The 17587-nt window shown below is 45.0% G+C and overlaps 1 protein-coding gene across 2 annotated transcripts in view; it reads right to left on the reverse strand.

Moving 5' to 3' along the window:
- FGF13 (fibroblast growth factor 13) overlaps window positions 1-17587 on the reverse strand; it is a 239877-nt gene that overhangs the window by 138084 nt on the left and 84206 nt on the right. The window lies entirely within an intron of this gene.

A 17587-nucleotide genomic window follows, 5' to 3' on the forward strand; every position in this document is an offset into this window, starting at 1 on the left:
ACACCCAGACACACTCCTCAGCATCAGCTTCCAGGCAGTCACAATGAGTGGGAATATTCCCACTTGCTCTCACAGGCAGGAGTAAGCAGCAGCACCGTGCTCTCTCTCCTTTGCTCTTCACCACACACATGTGGCCAGCTGAGCCAGAAGATGGAGATCACACTGCAGGGTACCACACCTGCACCACCTGCACACGGCTACGCTCTGCTTGTGCCACCCTAACAAAGCCAAGATGCATGTTCATAAAGCATTCAAAAGCATCATCTGTGGGCACATGTATCCCCAGAATGGTCTACTGGAGCAAAAGAGCCTCTTCTGGGCCAGGTTTTAAGAAAAAATATTGTGGACACCACAGCTCTTTGATGCTCCTCTCCTGCTGGAAATGCTCGCATGGCACAGTCACTTTTATCCCAAGGCTCCCTGGACACCACATTTGGGTGCCTCCCACCTCAGCTTAAAAGGCTTGCTCAAGTAAATGTCTCCACTGTTCCCAGAAGCTTCTCAAGCTTTATGGCATGTTCAAAAGCATCTAATCAAAAGAAAAGCAGGATCTGTGGGACAGTTGAAATAATCAGCATTTCTTTAAGCTGACCAACATCCAAAGCCCTGACATCTTGCTATGCAGTTACAGACTTACACCTGCTACCCACCAAAGCAGCTCCTGCCAGAGAAAAAACCAGTGCAGCATCTGTAGGAGTCAGAACTGGTCCTGAGCAGTGGCGCTGCCCTGGAACGTGAGCCAGGCTGCTCAGGGGAACCATCAGGAGGGGTCACCATTGCACTGAGCCACGACTGGCAGTGGTCCTACTCTCCTCTGCTCAGCCCTGCCAAACAGACTATCCCTAAACCAGAAAGAGCAGACCAATGACAAATGTTCTCGAAAAAGCCTCTCCTGAAATGTTATAAAATTCTTCCATCTAAAACATCTCCTCCTCTTTCCCTGCCTTGCCACACTTCAAACACTGAAAAGTTCAAGACTACCTACTGTGCCACTGAGACATCGTGAAAGGATTTCTTCAGAAAAATCAAAGAGCAGCTTAATTTAAGTTTGTCTGACCTGGGTTGTTACCCTTGCTCTCAATTATGGCAGACCTTTAAATAGGAACAGCAAAAAAAAAAAAAGTAAAGTAAAAGTTGTCTCTGGTTCTTCAGCTTTTCTCTCTGCAGGCCTGAATGTTTTTGCTATAAGCTGTTCATCAGAGGCCAGGAGAAAACCTCTGAAGTTAAAACCCTGACAGCCCTGCAGTGGGAATGTTTCCTTCCCCCATCTGCTCTCCCATGTAGATCATCATTCCTGTGCGCAGACACGTATTTCACTATTCACAGTGCTCTGTGACCCTGAGATGTTCTGTAAATTCTCCATGTCAGTTCAGTGAAAAACACTGTCTTACCCATGTCTATCTATATTCTGTTTCTGTGACATCTTGCATTATTATGCAGAATTGCCCACCCATGGCAATCATTCCTTTGCTTTGATCATCTATGGAATGCACAATGATGAAAGATGTTATGATGGAAAAACTAAAACAAAGCACTTTATATCCTTAATTCAAACACTCTATTAACATTGCACATTTTTAAAGTACATTTTTAAGTCCTGCAAATATACACACACACACACATATATATAATGCATCTATTTTTTTATCTTGCCTTCTAAACACAAATTGTGACAAAAGATATGCACTGGGGCTATGATCAATACCAGATTCATGTTTCAGAGGCACAAAGTCAGCACATACTTCACAATTCCCACACTCTTCCATTCCACAAACGCATTCCTAAATAGCTATGTACACTGACACCTTATTTAAAAAATAGCTGAGTTAAGCCTCTGCTGAAGAAGAGGGCAAGGTGTAATCAAGATTTATTGATATTTCAGCTGTCCTTCTGCACTTTTCACATCCTTCTGCATTCTAACAATTACATTCTACTGCAGGGTATGTAGACAAATATATCCATCCTGAAAACCCCTCATCATCTACCTAGGTAAACTCTCATCAAAACATTTATGAAAATAAAATCAATTGTATACATATTAGAGAAAAGCAGATAAGTGAGGCAAGAGCAGCTGGGTAGAAATACTCAACACTGACAAAAAGGGAACAAAGAATCAGTGAGGTATGTAATAGAAAATGATTTCCACACTTTAAGCTATCTACTCACAGACCAATTTTTTTCCTTAGCTTTCCCTTCCCTGCTTGCCTGTCATGGGATCACACGTGGTGCCAGGACCAAAGCCATGCCAGCAAGCTCTGTGCCCAGCCACGGCAGCAGCAGGCCGGTGCTGAGCTCACCGCTGCTGCCCACTGTCAGTCCTCCAGGTGAGCCAGAGCGTGGCAAACGTGCCCGTCCCAGTTCCACTGCCCACGGCAGCTTCCCTGTGCTGCCTCTGCAAGCCTCGCCCCGGAGCTCCCAGGCACCTGGGGAGCCTCACCCATCTCTGAACACCACCACCTGAAATCACAACGCTGGAAGAGTCAAGTCAGATTTCTCTCTGGCTTGGAAACACTCTGCCACTTAAACGTCAGAACAATCAAGCGTGCTAAACCCAGGCATAAAGGTTATTTGTTTGAGTGAAGCGTCTTAAAATGATACTATCAGGAATTACATGTGACATGGAACTGGTTGTCAAGCTACCCTGGATTTCTGCATGAAGGACAATGTATAAACCTAAGAGCAAGCGTGAGCACAAGGTAACAGCAGACTGAGATGTCTGAACTTGGAGCCGGGCGCTGTCCTGCCCCAGCCCTCCTCAGGACTGGGCTATTTTGGGAGGAAAGCAGCTTACTGAATTTCAAACTAACAGTTCATCAAATGTCCACAGAACAAAACCAAGCATCACCAGTATCACTTTCCATCCCTCAGCAGTGTGAGCCCAGAAGCCTTTCCCTTGAGTAGACCAGGAAAAACAGCCACAAACCTTTTTCCTCAAGGCATCATTCCCTCTGAGCAGAGTCAAGAGGAGCAAGGGGAAATCATTTTTGGTAGAAAACTTGTGGCTGACATGGCTCCCTGGGGCAGACACGCTCACTGACACAGCTGTGGGCAGCAGTTCTGTGTCCTGAGCGCTGCCCTTATCCCCCAGAGCCGCCAGCAGCACCCCGGCCTGAGCCATGCGGGCAGTGAAGCATCGTTCCTCCTCGGGGCATGCCAGGAACCTTCTTCAGAGCCAGCCCACTGGCAATGTTCAGGTTTTTCTTGGTGACTGATTCTGCTCCACTTTGATATTCTCCCTGACAAAGCAGTTTTACTAGCCAGCAGCTATCCACATCTCAAGCTAATAAATGCTATATATTATTTCTTTTTATTAAACCTCTTCTAGCAATAGCAGAGGTTATTTTAAGACTTGGAAGTAAGAAAGCAATCATTCAGTCATAGAGAGGAGTGTCAGTAAACTGAGATCAGCCAAGAAAACCAGCAGTATTTCAGAAAAGCTCTTTCTGGATCCTTCCACTGCTTCTTGCCTGGCTGAGAGGAGGCACAAGCACACACACACGGAAGTAACTGCCACTTGCCTTGCTACTTATACGAGTTTTGAAAATCTCTTTTAATGCTCTCTTTACAGTGGGAAGAAATCATCCAACAAGCACAGGTTTTCATCATAAACCCGAAGCACTTACAGCATAAAAGCCTACCAGCTTGGACCTGCTAAATCATCCAAGCTGAGTGCAGCTCTGTGTGGGGACGGGGGGATAATGAGCACGTCCAAGGCTTTGTGCAGTGCACAGATTGTTCCCTGTTACATTACCTGGAGGACACAACAAACCCAGAACTGCAGCTCGATGGAAAATGTATACAATTAAAACTTAGCACTCCGGAGGGATGGGTAGGAGAAGCCTGGCAAGGAGAAGTACTGCTCTGCTATGTGGTGCAGCCCTTGGCTCTGTTTCAGCTTGAGGGAAATACTTAAGCATGGGCGTCTGTTTATTTTAAAGATGTCAAGCCATCAGCCAATTTTATAAAACAAAAAGCATTCTGAACGGAGAGTACTTCAGGCTAACCAACATGCTGCAAAGTTTCTTTTGGCTAATTAAAAAAGTTCTTCATAAATGTTTCTCTATTTGCATGTGTAATTTGATTTCAGGTCTTAAAGTGGTATTTCCAAAAAAAACCCCAAAAAACCAAAACCAAAACCAGCTAAAAGATGCACAACAAGTTTTGGCAAAATAAAAACTTTTATGCAAAATTGACCTGATTCTGGAAGAAGCAAAATGTGAACACAGCATGGCATAATTGCATGAATTTGTTATTACAGTCATTCTAGCGACATCTGCTTCTTTCTTTGCCTCACTGATTTGCACATTATAAAAAGCAGACGGCATTAGATGCTGGTCATTCAGGAAGGTCACCACCTGACTGTGATACATACTTCCACCTTAATTATTTTAGGCTTATTTATGACATACCAGAAATTTAGTACTATACAGAGAATAACCACCTTCAAAAAAGTATCAATAGCAAAGCTGAAATACTTCTAAAATGGGACTGAAAGAATAACTTGAAAACATTGTAAGAAGATTATTTTCTGTCATAACACCCAGAGGTTTTCCACTGGGAGCTCTTTTTCACTGTGATTTATCACTTTGATTTTGCTTGTTTTTTCCTCATCTCATTTTCAAGTGTCACTGTATCACATTCAAGACCAAAGTTTGATTCCACTGCTTCTACTGAAAGGCTGTTTCAGGGTGTCCCGCTCAGAAATCCATGTACTACAAAGAGAATACAGAAATCATCACAGAGTATCATTAGCAGAAGGGTTATTATTACTGTCTCATGAATTTGCTCTTTTACTTATAATTAGACCGATCCTGCAGTTAGGCAAGGCAGTAGTATAACCTAATCAGTAAGTCTGCACAAAAAGCAACTGAATTGGGCCAAATGCAACAATAAAGGGTAAAAAAAATTACATTAAATGGGTGCTTTCATAATTAAAGAGTGAAAGATACAATGGCAATATTCTCCTCTCTGACCTATGCTATGACGAAGGCACAGGGTGTACCTGTACTGTCATTTCTGAATTGGTGATATAAGTGGCACTGCCAGTGACTTTCATAGATCTCCCCTGTGCAAATAAAACCCAGAAAACCTAAATGGCAAAGACAGATCTGTAAAGGAAGAGAAATTTTTCATTGTGGCTTGAAGAGCAATGCAGCGGTAAGACACAACAAATAAAATAACAAATGAAGCTACATGGCAGATACTTGAGACAAAAACCAGAATTCCCAAACAGATAATCATGTCCACGATGTCCAGGGGCCACAACATCCAGCACAGCCCAAATGCTGCAGAGGAGAGGCTGGATCAGCTGGGCTGGTCCAGTCTAACAGGGCTCCTGTGGGGTTCTGCAGCCCAGCTCTGTTTCGCTGCACACGAGACTCAGACTGAGAAACCGACGGCAGCTCCTCGCATCAAAACTCCTGGGATGCCTTGGTCTCACACAGCCCGTTCCAGACCTGCCCACTCCTGCATGCACCATTAAGAAGCAGAATATTATTCATATTCCACTATGAAACAAAACACTCTTAATTTATTCTGAACAGACACAATGTGGAAATTGCAACTGCAGTAACTCCAGCTGCTGAGACGGAATGCGAACAGCAGCCATGGACTCTAAATTGAAGTTGAACAGCACTTTCCAAAATTCTCCAAGAAGCCTGATAAACATAGGCAATCCTGCTGTGAGACTGAAGTATGTTTTCCTAAAAATATCTTTTTGTTTTCATTTTTTATTGCTTTTTCTAGATTTTATCTTTTTTTACACTACATGCATTAATTGAAATAATCCAAAGTATAAATACAGTATGTGCCTGCCACAGCAACTGAAGTGCTGAGACTCACAATAAACCTTCAAGGCAGATGCATTTATTGCATTATCTGAAAGCATCGTAAGATCCGCATTAAGTTAAAAATGTCACATGGGACAGTCGTAAAACCATAGAATGGTTTGGGTTGGAAGGGACCTTTAAAGATCATCTAGACCAACCCTCAAAAGTTCTAAAGCTGTTCCAGTCTTGAAATCTGACAAGAGGAAGGCACAAGAGGAGAATGTAATTTTCAGTAAGAACTAAAAGGGATTACGTTGTTTGGAATGATTTTTCCTCTTATATTGAAACATCAGTCAGAGCTCCCACTCCTAAACTATCTCATCATTGTTAATACGCTGTTTACAAAACAGTTAAAAGCAGAAGGGGTTTTTTTTTCCCAAGTATATCACTCCTGCTGTTCTGTTGGATTTTTTTCTCCTCCCCCCCCCCCCAAGATGGCCATAAAAAGAACAAGATGTATTTTTATCACTAGATACAAACCCAAGTCTCACACATTTACTGGTTTCTTTAAAGAGCCATTAGGTAAATCTTAAACGAACAGAAAAGAAACCCCAGTTAAAGTTCCATCAAAGTGAACTCATACTTCGGTCAGTTAATTAAATAATCCTTGCCAACCTGAGGGCTCTCAATCCTGTCATAACATTCCATAAGCACTGATGGTTATAAAATATTAGTTCTGAACTGCTCTCATTAATATTAAGCAACCAAACAACAAAGTTCAAACTTAGCTTAACTGGCATTAAAAAAGTGTGTGCATCTTTAAACTCCACATGCATTGATCTTTGTGTTCAATACTTCCTTTATTTAAAGACATTTAGAAGTATAAGGTAACAGAAGCTGTTCCACTGAGAAATGCAGGCTATTACTACAGAACAGTGAAAACCTGCCTAGTTTTCACATGCTTCACTGAGAAAGTGCCAGAGGTAATGAAAACCCATTGCACAACCCCACCTGCCACTGAAAGAGAGCCAGCATTGAAAGGGATCTATTTTTAGAGGGATGCTAAAGGTCAGCTAGCTAAGGCCTTTAGTCATCCAATGTCATCCCCAAGCCTTAAGATGCTTTTGAACAAGGCATTTGCTATACAGTAAATGGCAATTTTTTTTCCAAGACACTACTGATTTGCAAGTTCGCCTTCAGTAAATAGTGCCAAAAGTGCTCTCAGGAAAAAGAAATGGCACAATTACAACTTGAGCAGGAGATAGAAAATGTCTGTAAAAATATAATGAGCTTCTGGAATGCTGTTATGATCCTGCTCCCATGAGAACAGCAAGAATCAGAGGATCATATTTTTAGGAAAATATGCAACATTTCAAGTTCTTCAAGAGCCACTGAAACGTCATATGGCCTACAGGAGGCCACAGAACCAGGGCAAAAAACCACCTTCTGCGTGTAGGCAATGATAGAGCATCACACTGCATGCACGTACCTACAGAACACCCTCCGTGACACGGGTGGATAACCCTGGAATGTCACAGCTGCTCGGGACCAGGAGCTGCCCTGCCGCAGCCTGGCCACGCCAGTGACACTTACAAAGCCCCAGCACCTGCCCTTCCCCACCTCTGAGCAGCACACCCATTTCAAGTCTAGGCTTGATTTCAGAGTCTAGGGCTTGCTGAGCCACCTCACCGGAAAAATAGTGGCTGACACAAGGCAACCAACACCTGTGGCAAAACAGCCTGTGCAGAAAGGCCCATGCACAGAGCAGTGGCATCCACCAGAAAGTGAGCCGGGTGTTTGGCTGAACAATTCCAAAGGCTGAATTCATGGCAGGTGCACCAAGAGGGAGCCGCAGCCTCAGGGCACACCTTATGGAGAGGAGCCCAGGCACGGCAAGAGCCAAAGGCCAAGGTGTGGGAGGCAGATGTGGAGCCACAGCTGGGGAACAGCCCCCAGTCTGTAAAACCAGCAGAGAAAGGAAATGACTGCAGGACTGGGCAAACCAAGTCTTCTCTGCTTGTCCAGCTTGATCTCCCACAGCTGGGCACAAGCTGCTCCTCCCCCATGTACTGGATAGAGGAATCAGGCCCTAAGATTTGTATGCATTATTTAACCCCTTTGCATTTGCCAACAGAAGATCTTCCTTTCTGTGAAGTCCCACTTTAGTTCTTCTGTCTGAGGTTTCACCTGTGATGTCTGAGTTGAAATTAAGCCACTCTTCAACTCCCCAAAATGGGATTGCTTGGCAGCTGACAGAATCATAAAAAAAAAAATCCTCTTCCTCCTCCTCTTCACCGTGTAGGTGTGAACCCTCTCTGCCAGTCCTGAGCCATCATCCTGGGTCTGTTCTGGATGTAGTTTGCCACATGAAACATAATAAATCTCAAGTATTACTACTACCAAGATGTGTCTTTGGCTGACCAGGGAGTGCTCACAGTCCTGCCACATTGAATGAGATGAACAACAGCACAGAAGGTCACTCCTGACACACAGTTGTGAATTCACAGAGAAAACTTTCTGCAGTGTAGATCAAGGCACTTTCGCAGATGCTCGTACACAAATGGTACTACAGAATGGTGAGGACTGAATTCATGTTTCAATTTGCAAACTAAACTTGTACAGGAAATTTGCAGAGAATCAGAACATCATGAATTTTGACAGCTTTGTCAAAAGGAAGGAAACAGTAGGAAAAAAAAAATCAAAAGAAAGAACACAAGAACGAAAGACTGACCTCGCTCGTCCAGGAGCCTTTCCAACTGGAACATTACCAGCACTGCTGGCACCAGTCAGAGGAGGCTCCAAGTAATTCTTGCTCCTTTCAGAGTCCATACACCTAACAGGAGAAACACTGTAGTCCTTGAGGATGCTTTGAATGGCAGGAGAAAGGAGGCAGCCTACTGGTGGTCTGTGTAGAGCAGGAAGACAAACAACACAGGCAGGAGATCTACAGCACGTACTGATTCTGCTCTGCTTTCAAAGACCTTCTCTGCCCAAAAACAAAATCCTCATTCTACTTAGTAACTGCTCTCACACGTTGTTCAACCTCTACAATGCAGAAAGCAGGGCCAATGAACTGCAGTGAATCTTAAATGCTTTTAGTGACACTGGAAAGAAAAGGCAGTGCTTTGCCTGTATCTCTTCTTAGCAAGACAGGGAAAGGGAAAAATCTAAAGACATGGCTTGTTGTACAGCATTTCTTGCTTCACTGTTATTTTTACTATTTCTTATTGCCTAGGGCGTGAGTTTATAGTAGGTGAAAAAGTGGAGGAACAAGGTACCATTTTTATTTTTTCTCTCCTACATTCCCATAAGTTACAGTCACTGATGTTGTACAACTTTTGTCCCCATTATTTTCAGGATGGACTTTCCTGCTTCTTTATCACACTAAGTTCTGTTTCATCAGAAGCTGAGCAGCAATTTCCTTCATGGCTCAGATCACAGACATAAAAATGTTCACCACTATCAGGATGATTTACAAAAGGCACTGGTCCTCTGCATCCTCCATACAGACACTGGCCTCCTTGTCTCCTCCTTTATGACAAGTAGCAAATGAAGTAATGAAGTAGAAACGAAGTAATAAAATAAAGATAAATCATTCATCTTGGGAAGGTCTGCATCAGACCAATTAAAATAATGTCTTAGACACTGCCATAACATATCATACCTATGGGAAGAAGATACTAGCATGAGCAAGCCCTGCAATTACTATTTTCTCCAATTATAACCTCAGAGATTTCTAGCTCCAGCATAATAAAAGATTAACAAATTAAAATATATTAAAAAAATTAATCTTTATATTTTTTCCAGTAAGCTATTGAAGGTGATGATAGTGACAAATCTCTGCCTGGGGAGTAAGCTCACACACGTCCAGACCAACACTGGCTACCATCAGAATCACTGAGGGTGAGGAGGGTTTGCAGCTCTGGATCACACAGCTGCAGCCCACGTTCGCTCAGCAACTTCCCAGGGAGGCAAGGACTGTCCTAAGTAGGTAAAAAGGCTGCACTCCCATGAGCAGCAGAGGTGCAGTAGCTCCTGCTCAGCTCTCTCCCATGCTGTGCTTGATGCCACGGGGCCAGGAGCTCTCCCCTCCCCACTCAGATCGGGCAGAATCCACTGACACCGCACCACTGATGCCCAGGGGCTCGGGGCTGAGCAGTGTGTGCCACCACTACACCATAAAGAACCAAATACAGCAAAGAGGATGTAAATACTCAGCCCTCCTCAGTGTAAAACCTCCACACTGCTCTGTTCTTTGTCATGTTCTCAGCAGCAGCTTCCTCTGGAGTTAAACCTCAGGCATGAGAACGTTCCCTGCCGGAGTGATTTACAGAGCTCTAGCACCAGCAGCAGCCTCTGCCGCAGCACAGGAGCACCTCCAGAGACCAGAGCCTGAAGACAGCTGCGAGAGGGCACACAAGGGATGGTCTCAGGCAAGCAAAACACAGCAGGATTTCATTGAGCCCTGCTCTCAAAGTGCCCTGCTAGTCCTATAAATGTTCTGGCTGCATTTCAGAGCCACGTCTGCTCCCCAGCGACAGGGATATGGCACCTGGCACCGTAGATTTGCCTCTAGGCAGTCGGTCCTAGGCTCCCTGGTCTGTGGATTCTTCCATGGGCCTACAAATCAATCAAAATCTGGTTTAGAATCTTACTCTCTCATCTAGAGTCCTAGTCTAAAAATAGCACCCATTCCCTCCACATCTGTTGATTTTCAAACATTTTATAGCACTGATATCTAATTAGAGAATATCACTGCCTGTTACAATTACATGTCATTTACTGATTGGATGACATGTGGAAACCCTTTTCATACCCCAAAGAAAATCTCCATCAATACTACACTAAAGATCTCAAAGATCTAGCAGAAACACTGAAGAAAAGAGGTTTTGGGGTTTTTTTAGCTTATCATTTCTGACCACTTCAAAGGTTTACAACAAAATTCAGTGTCAAAAACAATGAACAAGAGTTGAACATTGGGGAGATTGCAAATCACAGAAAATTCACTGTGACAGAGTTAACTGAAGCATGATCACACAGGCTATCAGACAAATCTAGATCACTTGAACGGACTGGCATGGCTTAAAGGGGTTTTTCTTTCATTTATAATTAATTAACCACTTGGCTGTCACATCACTGCATCCACGCACTCTGGTTGTGAATGTTTACACTGAAATCTCTGTAGAAGACACAGAGCCTGTGAGCCAGAAAAGGTGAGAAGGGAAGTTCTATCTGTGCACCAGAGAGATGCTCAGCTCACACCACGAAAGCAGCCAGAGCAGAGAACCGCTCACCACAAACCACCAAGGCAGCACCCCCAGCTTCCCTGGGGGCCTCCACCCCCGGCTGCAGAAGCCTCCTTTTGGGGTCACAGAGCACAGGGAGGCTTTGGCCTGTGCACTCGGACTTCTGATATGGGCTACAAAAATAAACTGCTAGGAAGAGCAAAGTCAATAAGGGTCCCAAAAAGCAACGGATGTTGCAGAGAGTGGTCTATGTGACTTGAGGCAGCTTTCCCAGAAAGTTCTCAGGGATGAAAAGCTTGTCATGCTGAAAGCAATGCTCAGAATGGAAACTGCATCAAGAAGTGTAACAATGAAGTGTGGAACTCCAGTTTAAACAATGAACAAATGAATTTAAGCAAATTAAATACTGCCTATCCTGCTTTAAAAATATCTGCTTCTGCCAGTAAATACATTCAAAGTGATTCTAGGGAATGCCAGAATAACTGAGGTCAGAAGGAACCTCTGGAGGCCATCCAGCTCACACCCCATTAATGTAGGGCCAGATAGATCAAGTCACAAAGTTTATACATTTAGGTCCTCAACTACTCCTCTTAGAGAAAGTCATTTCACAGGAGTCAACTGCAAGCTCAGGGTGTTTGTGATTAATTTCTTTAAATGCTGAAAATGTGCCTGTGAAGACTGAAGCTTCAAATAAAGCCAGTGAAATATGTGATGCTTCACAACAAAGCGTTCATCATGGCACTCAGTGCAGTCATATCTCAGACAGTCCTTGGACAGGACATCTGCATAAATCTAGTTTCTCTAAGCTCAGTGACACACAGGCATCTTCCATGGCTTATCTACTTGTGTACCTCAGGTATTTTTAAAGTAGACTTTACTGTCATTTTCCTGTTAATATTCTACAAAATGTAGCTAAACTCCTTTACCACTGCAGTCAGGGTCCAAGAAAGCGTGCAGCAAAACCTTTAATCCCCAGACAAGACGTGATACACAGCCCTAGAGAGCTACAGAGCCATCCCACTGTCCTGAGAGCCAGAACAGGTTTTTGGAGACTTCCTGACACCACGGAGTGCCTGTCCCCAGGGACTGCACCACCGGGGATGGACAGCACCCCAATGTCATGCCAGACCCTCAGTCTACCACCCAGCTCTGCCCTCTGGCAGTGTCCCCTGTGCTCATAGAGGAGTGGCCAGAAGTGATGGGCAGTGTCCCCCCCCATGCTCATAGAGGAGTGGCTGGAAGTGGTGGCCATCTGCACCAGCTGTGTCTCACACACACGAACCTGTCACGTCCTTCCTTCTTTAAGCCTCTAAAGAAAAAAGCTGCTTAACAAAGGGTCCAGCATTTGTCTACTGTAAAACAGCCATGGGGCCAAAGCCCAAACAGCCACTCCACAGCTCAGCCACGAGCCCTGGGGCTTCTGTAGTGCCACGGCCGTGCCCCCTGTTCCTACAGCCCCGCAGAACAAGGGCACGTTGCTCCAGGAGCACGGGGCTGCCTCACTCCAGGCCCTGCACCCTGGCTCCCGGCAGCTCTGAGGCATGGCGAATCCTGCACGAGCTGCCAGCACCAAGACACCAACCAAACATTGGGCTGAATATTTTAGCTGTAATAAACAGATTTGAAGAAAGGCTTTCTTTACTAACAACCTGCTTTATTTTTGCCAGCAGGCACGAATCAAAACAGAATCACAGTACCCTAGCCTGACTTCAAAGGATATGAACATTTAATTTTTCACAGCTTTTGCTGCACTGTCCATTGTACTGCAAACACACCCCCGAGCCCCCAAAATCTCTTTCATCACTAATTTAACTTTCCCCTTTTTAAAGATGACAATACAGAGAGGATGAGATGCATTTCCAGCGAAGGTCAACCTGGCATGACCTTGATGATTCTCCAGGCATGCCCAGCCTGTGGACACACAGAGGGCTCCACAGGCAGGAGGCTGGGCTGGGCTGGGCTGGGCTGGGCCCCGCAGAGCTGGAGGATGCGATGCTCCTGGGCTCCCAGCGCTGTCTCCCAGACAGAGCCCGGGTTCCAAAGGTCAGTGCATGCCAGCAGATGGGAGGCAGCACATGATTTCCCTTTACTCTGTGGCATAGCAGAGGACTAGAGATCACATCTAAAATTTAATGCAATGATGCAAGTCAGGCAATTAGTAAATGACTCGGCATCTGCAGACCAGCAGGCCCCCTATTAACCAGCTAAGTACATTATCTTTGTGAAGATCATAGATTTCCCCCTTAAACTAATTGTGTGTAACCCCTGCAACTTGTCATATCCTACTGCAGCCTTGTGCCCCAGCCCTGCAAGGTGCTAGTGTCCTTGCCCCACTGACATCCACGGGAAGCAGCACAGCCCAACCTTCCCAAGAAGAGCATCCTCAGGCTCAGAATCTCAAATATCTGGTCAAAAGGGAAAACGGTTTCACTTGTGAATGGCCTAACAGGCTCTAATTAGCACTGTCTCTGCCATTCTCTCCAGTTGCAGTTCATCTTTACTCTGTGTCTGTTGCACAGCCTGGAGAACCTCAGTCACTCCTGGCATCAACCCTTACCAAATGCTGATGCTTACCAAGGGAGGCTCCACCAAGCAGCATAACCAACTCCAGCTAAGCTTAGGACAAACACAAAGAAAACTATGAAAAACCTCTTGTCCTCCTGCCCCACCATGTAAAAGTTAACACAAAAGATCAGGTGTTTCCATTAAGTTCTTAGAACTTTTATTCCAGTCAAAAAGATAGAAAATACCTCAACAGTGGTGACAAAAGCATCCAGATGCTTCGGGAACCCAGCAAGAACCTATTTCTTACTCTGAGGCATTGAACAGGCTTCAGCATGTTTACTACACCCAAAAAACATTGCTGGCAATGTAACACAGACCCTTCCACAAACTGGCTCACATTTTAGACAGATGTGATGTCATCCACAACACTACACACAGCAAAACCACAGGCGTTTGTCAAGGACTGCTGTCTACAGCAGGAAAATAATGTGTGATCCAGGCAAGGCAGAAGATAAGGACATGTTTTTCAGTGAAAGAAACCTTCCTCTGTCATCTACCACACAACCTGGCAACCCAGCACCTGGGAGAGGTGTGAGCAGCCATGAAGCACTCGCAGAGCACCTGCATCAGTGCACCCTTCTCCCAAAGGCTCCAGGGCATTGGCCACCCTTTGATACTAACAGATATCCTGAAACCACATTTCAGCCAACGGGCCTTTCACTACTCAGATGCAGCCCAGCCCAGGTACCGCCTTGCTGAACTCTGCCAGCTGTGCCAGCAATGATGGGAACACAAAGCCAAACTGCCCAAGTGTGACCAGGAGGAGAAAAGCCTCAAAAGAGAACTGTGGGGTTTGTATTAAAGTTGTACAGAAACTTATTACCCCTTCTGTCTTGGGATGAAAAGCTAGTATCTCTACACCCATCACCAGTCTGAAAAGCGTAAAACCAAATTTCAGTTCAGGTCCAATAAAAATGCCATTTAATTTTGACCCTATTAAAAATAAAAACCAAAATATTAAAAAAATCCCAAAACCCCGCAGGGTTGGTTTGTTTGCTTTAAACAGACCTGAAATGCAAAGGAGGTTACACTCATCTCTCCCTCATTTATATTTCAGTTACATTGTTACTTTCATCTATTTTATAAGAAAATTAGGCCCTTTTCCAGGTCTCTTCCCACCCGTGCTTTCTTTGGCACATCACTCCTTTGTCTCCCCAATCAGCCCTACCTCCTGTCCCCCTGAGCTCTGGAGATGACAGCAGGACTGAGTATTTTGAAATGCACTGTTCTGCTTTCTGCAGACCACATCTAGATTCCCCTGGACAGCTTCCAGCTCATCTTCAGCTGGACCCTAATCCTTGGGCACATGCGGAGGCTCCTGCTGGCCCCTCTGTGAGGCACAGGAGAGGTGCTGTGTCGCTGGGACCAGCTGCTGGACGACTGCATGCTCTGAATACTGGCCCCACATTCCCCAAGGTGCCCCTCCTTCCGCCAGATCAGGCTGCTGAACTGCCCCGGGTGTTTCCAAACGTGTCACCCACCGGTGAAAGGCTCCAGCGAGGCTAAAGCAACCTGCCTTCTCAAAATGAGTATTGATCACACAGCAACGTTCATCTGGAAACAGCCACGTTATCTGCTCATTTCTGCTCTTCCATTTCCTCTGTGGATAGTTTTGATTTCATTTGTGGAAGCACGTTCTGCCCCATTAAGGCATTTAAAAGTTCATCACAGCCCAGAGCTGCAGGCTGTTGCAGAATGCAAGTGTTGAGCAGCAGCACAGAGCAGCATTTTGTCCATATTGATTTTACAAGCACTGCCCATGTCAGGAGCATTTCAGAGATGCTTGAAATCCCCTATCCCATTTTTTGTTTTTGCCATATGATCAGACAACCTGTAAGGCAAATCCAGCCCTCCTGCAGCTCAGTAGCTGCAGGTGCCACATTCCCAGCGCCGTCCTTTGTATTTTACAAACACGGCAAGCTCCACTGGTTCCCCAGTGAAGGAGCAGGACAATGCCTCCCTCAGGCAGGACAGGCCCATTTCTGAGGCAGCCTTGCCACACACGGACGCTCAGGGGCAGGCAGAGCTGAGCCTGGCAGCCCCCGGCAGCCGCGGGTCGGGCGCGTTCCTGCGCAGGGACAAACGGCGCTCGCAGGGGGCTTTGCTCCCCATGGCCTCGAGCCAGCTCTGCCAGACAAGGTCTCAGCAGCTCACCAGCCTGCCAGGCTACAGAGCAGGGCAGGGCCTGCAGATGCAGGCAGAGAAGGACATCAAGAGAACAAAGATTAATATGCTTCCATCAAATTTCACTGGAGACCGAACACCCCACCACGACACGCTGCTCAGTCGCACTGCACCGTGCTCTCAGGGAGGGACTGTAACAACTACTTTCATTAAACACAGCCCAGCGTTTGCCACTGCACCACACCTCGACATTTCCAGGACGTCACAGATGAGCACATCTTTAACCTAAACCATTCAGTAAAAAACACCACTCTGCACAGTATTTGTAACATTTAAACGTTCTCCTGACCTCCCTTATGAGATCACACAGGTTTCAAGTAATTCACCAAACTGAGAGCAACTGGTGCTCTGTGGCTGTGATAGAATTGGGTTACTGTAACTGCAGTGCAGTAGGGATACTGACTGGTCAGTAAAGAGAAAATTCCACACGGTTTAGTATCAGCAAACCGTAAACATAATTAATTAAGAGTTTGCAAACAGCCCCATTAAAAACAGTGGCAATAACCTTCTGTGTAGCATTAAAATTGTGCTAAGGGTCACAGAGTCTTTCTCAATATGGTTCAGTAATTATCCTAGAAGTCAAAATTGAAGATGGTATGACAGAAATTGAAGACTGTAGGATATTCCGATAAAATAGCAACATTCCCTCCTCCCGCACCTCGGAAGCTGTCACCATTACATTTCAGTCCAGGCACCACTGGTGACTTATATTTACTGAAGACAAAAGCCAAAGACAAGCCCACTCTACACCTCTTCCTCCGTCAGTTTATGCAAAGGCCAAATTTAACTTCAATCAGAGCAGCACAGAAAAGCTCTGCCCATCAGCTGTCAATGCAGCTCAGCTTGTAGCTATCTTTTGAATGTTGCTTTCATGTTCTATTGATTTGTACTGGCCTAAGTCTATGAGTTTCAACTCTTGGTCTGATTGTCTGGTTTTACTATTTGTCACAAAAATTCACTAGAATTGGTACAGACAAAACCTTAGATGTCAGAAGCTGACATATAACAGCATGAAGATAGTGAGACACTGAAAATTGTTGTTAAATCTTTTAGCATTAATCTAAGATCTTTGTAGACTTAGAGAAAGCTACAAAAACCCTACAATATAACAATCGGGCAATTTTAGAAATGAACAGATAAAGGCGGAAGCACACGAGCAGCAGCAGCAGCATCCAATCACAGATATAAGTATAAAAACAAGAATCCCCTCTATGATACTGATTACATGAGCTGGGCAAGTCTGGTCACTACCTTGAATCTGCCCATAGAGAGCAACTCCTGTACAGAGAACAACAAAACCTCTCGCAGGCTTTTCTCGTGCCCCAGTGCTGAAACCTCAGCTGGGGTTTTATTTCTTGCATCAAAAACACATTTTAGACAATTCCAAGTGTTTCTTCTGCCTTAAAAGTAAACTGCTCTGTAATTCCAATAAATTACCATTATATTCACCTTCTCAAGAGCAACTCAGCTGGGATGTAGGGTCCAGTGAGCACTTACCCTCCTGGTCAGTGATGGGGGGTATTTACCACCACAGAAACACCTCAGTTTGGCAGCTACCACACAGAGCAGGATTTCAGGATTTTTGTACCATATATCCAAACATGCACACAGGGAGCTAAAGACCACATTCCACCAGCCCATAATAATCAGCCTAGCAAGAATCTTCTACCCATGTCCAGCAAGTGAAGACACCTTCACTCTGCAGATGTGGAAATGAAGCTCAGGACCCAGTGCAGGGCAGTGCTTCCCACCCATATTAGAGATTCAGGTCACACCCCACACCATTTGTACACTGAATATAGAAGCATTTCTTCCCAAAGTTTT

Source organism: Corvus moneduloides, chromosome 14 (assembly GCF_009650955.1).
Source record: "Corvus moneduloides isolate bCorMon1 chromosome 14, bCorMon1.pri, whole genome shotgun sequence".
In the NCBI taxonomy this organism is placed as follows: Eukaryota; Metazoa; Chordata; class Aves; order Passeriformes; family Corvidae; genus Corvus; species Corvus moneduloides.